Source organism: Dipteris shenzhenensis, chromosome 26 (genome assembly GCF_047967505.1).
Source record: "Dipteris shenzhenensis isolate YYH24624 ecotype China chromosome 26, Dip_SZ_1.0, whole genome shotgun sequence".
In the NCBI taxonomy this organism is placed as follows: Eukaryota; Viridiplantae; Streptophyta; class Polypodiopsida; order Gleicheniales; family Dipteridaceae; genus Dipteris; species Dipteris shenzhenensis.
In genome coordinates, this window is record NC_141621.1 from 12,446,483 (window position 1) to 12,449,796 (window position 3,314).

General features: G+C 46.7%; 1 long non-coding RNA gene across 2 annotated transcripts; it reads left to right on the forward strand.

Moving 5' to 3' along the window:
- Nucleotides 1–1,595: 1,595 nt before the first annotated feature.
- On the forward strand, nt 1,596–2,560 carry LOC147884684 (uncharacterized). 2 transcript variants are annotated; one of them, XR_015543518.1, is made up of 2 exons: nt 1,596–1,658; nt 2,315–2,560. It is a non-coding gene; the product is annotated as an uncharacterized LOC147884684 (long non-coding RNA). The 2 variants fall into 2 exon arrangements; XR_015543519.1 differs by lacking the exon at nt 2,315–2,560 and adding an exon at nt 1,689–1,789.
- Nucleotides 2,561–3,314: the final 754 nt, after the last annotated feature.

The window sequence follows — 3,314 nt, forward strand, 5'->3', positions numbered from 1 at the left end:
ACAAATTATTGCAATAAGGAATAGAACTAGGGAGGATGAGAGAGTTGTATTTTTCTTAGTATTGTGCAACCAAGAGCCGTTGACCCTTGGGTATAGGTCGACGAGACTCAGGGCGCAAAATATAGTAATAAAGATCAGCAACATACATTGAGTATAGTTTCTTATGTCGAGGACAATTACAAGGAGAAGTCACTAAAGGTCATTTTCAAGTGCAAGAAAAAGACACATACTCTTTCCAGGCATTATGGGTGACACAGCTTCCACATTCAAAAGAGTCATTGCAAAACCTTTGCATATCCTAAGCTAAGCGCTTATGCCACTAGAACAATAAGGCAATTCCCGACAGTCGAGGAGGGAAGAGCAGGCGGCCCGTCTACGAGTTCATCTTTAACATCCTCCTCCTCATCTTCTTGCATCTACTATCAATCCAATAGCCAATAAGTAGAGCGAGCTTGCCAACCATTGACACTCCACGTAAGTATGCATTGCAAGAGAAGAGTACAAACTTTGGCCAAAAGTGGGAGTCAACCCTAGGCTTGCGTTGTGAAACAACAAGGGGAGCACTTGCAAAACGACTAACTAACAAACCTTGACTATGCGGGTCAAGGCCTCAACCACCACGGAGTCTCTTTTGTCCATAGCGTTAGCAGCATCTTTCAGCACAGATTTCAATTGACCTATTATCAATCCATCACCATAGCTCATCTTAGCTTTTTGCCCAAATACCAATTGATTCCTATGATACCAAATGGCTAACATAGCAACGGCCCAGATGACGGGCCAACATGCAGGTAAGGTTGAAGGCATCTCTCAACAATCCCAGTCTCCAATTCTGCCTTATGCGAAAACTGGCCATTAGTCTGTCATTCCTCACCGCTCCTTTGATCTTGTTCCACAAGCTATGGGCTGCAACACAATGCCAAAACAAGTGCATTAGGCTTTCCACTGAACTGTTGCATAGGGAGCATATAGGGTTGATCTCGAATCTTTTGGCTAGGCGTGCCCTCACAGCCAACCACTAGTGTAATACTTTCCAAGCAAGGAAACTTAGTTTGCAAAACTTGCATTCCTACCAAATTTCCTTCAGTTTTTTTCTCCACTAGTCGAAGGAGAGGCGTAATCTCCATGTTCTCTCGAGATCGGGGAACACGGGGAAGATCTTCTTGTAAATCCCTTTTGTAGTCATCTTTTTGAGACATGTCTTTCCAAGGAGCCGTTGTGAACTTCTACGGCTGGGCTGGACAATGTAGTTCATGGGCCAATCCTCGAGTAGCATGCACGAAATTCTATGTACGTAGCCTAACGCCTTGAAAAAATTCTTTGGTTTCTCTTTTTCATCCAAAAGCGCTTGCTTTACCTATTCAATGCACCATGGACACTCAATGCCCCTAAGGTACAACACGTTCCAATATAGCACCACGTTCCAATATAGTTAGTTGGTGACTAGTGCTCAAGGCTCAACTCCACACGCACGGATTTGCATGCGGAGCGTCGCATCATTACAATAATCAAGCCTTAATCACGGAAAGGAATCAAAATATATTCTTCACCTTGAGCCGTTAGAGGTTGCATCGCCACCCTCGCATCACTTGTGTATGGCAGGCCTTCGGACACCCAGCTGAATCGCAATGGCGAAATTGGACAGCTCCTCGCTTCGAGTACGTCGACCTCCCATCGTAATTGGACAGCTGAATCGCAATGGCGAAATTGGACGGCTCAAACACGAAGAGCGCCTGGTGCAACACATACTTGGACTGTAACAGTCGGAAATGCGATCGTCGTAGAGCCTCTCCTAGTCTGGTGGGCGCGGATTAGAAGCGGCAGCTCTGAAAGAGCCTTGAACACAACGGACAACGCGGTAGCTTCAAGGCCAGTGCAGGCAGTCGTTCTGCCCATTTGGTTTCGGGAGGACTTCTGAGAAGTTGCTTTGTGCATTGAGTGCAGGTAAATCACCCAGTTGAGCGAGAGCGAGCGAGCGAGCGAGAGAGAGAGAGAGAGAGAGGGGCATACGGGACAAGAGAGGCAGTGAGAGCTTCGATGGCGCAAAGAATTTGCTCGTTGCAGCGGTAGGCCACTTGTCTGCAAACTAACGTTTGATTGCTCAACGCTCGCTTGCTTCGTGTGTTATCTTAAATTTCAACGCCCGGTCGGTCTAACTTGAGCGTTTTCCAAACTGCAGCGCCTCCGTGTGTGTGCCTGCATTGACAGAGTCCTTCGCTCTGCCGAGCTAGCATTGACGGGCGGCGGGCGCTTTGGTTGTGGCAAAGACCTTCAACGCCCGGTCAGTCTAACTTGAGCGTTTTCCAAACTGCAGCGCCTCCGTGTGTGTGCCTGCATTGACAGAGTCCTTCGCTCTGCCGAGCTAGCATTGACGGGCACTTTGGTTGTGGCAAAGACCTTGATGAGCGTGTGGACGATTTCAGAAATGGTATGTAGACTTGCAGGTGGAGGTGATCGGCTCTGGAATTCAGCGTAGACCATGAGTTCATTCGCCAGTGTCGTGAGAGAATGGATATTGTCTTGTTAATAGCGTCCACGGTTTCCAATTTAATACATCTCAGGCCCTCCTCCCAAACCTGACTACCGTGTCTCCCCACAGTTCTAATCAGTGTTTGCTGAAACTTTATTGCTTCTTGGCCGAAGGAAGTCAAAGATATTCCCGTGGTGGTAGTTTAATCTTGCTCACTTATGCTTCAGTACTTGCTACTCTACTATTGCGTATCTTGAACGGCGTTTAAAACAAAGACTGCCATTCGCTCTGCGAGAATAGTATAATTGCCCCAATGATTTCTGTCTGTCGATTGCGTTAATACGCTGCCTGTATTAGTGGGCTTCTCTCTGAATTAGAGAGAGAGAGAGAGAGAGAGAGAGAGAGAGAGAGAGAGAGATTGTTTGATGGCTTTTTTTCATCTGTGGACACTGAAACATGAGAGCCTGATTGAAAGCATCCTTCCCCTTCACCTTTTATAAGTATCTTGTACGATTTGGTCGAGTGAGCTAGCGATTTTAACCCCATGCAGACTGGGTGCAACTGAAAGCCCGATACAGAAAACCTTTGTGGAGAGCCCTTCCCCTCAGCCTTTCAAAAGGGTCTATGTGAGCTGTTCAGTGAGTGCATGCATATGTCAAATGCACATGTCCAGGTGTAATGTGGACATGCTACCTACCTGTTTGTACATGCATAGTAGGACATTTCTTAGATCAAGGAAGGCTGTCAAATTCCATTCTTGATAAAGTATAGGTGTCACTCTCATGATGCAACGCAAAAGGCAGCACATGGATGGGTTACCAGAACTAGAAGGATTTTTAGATGC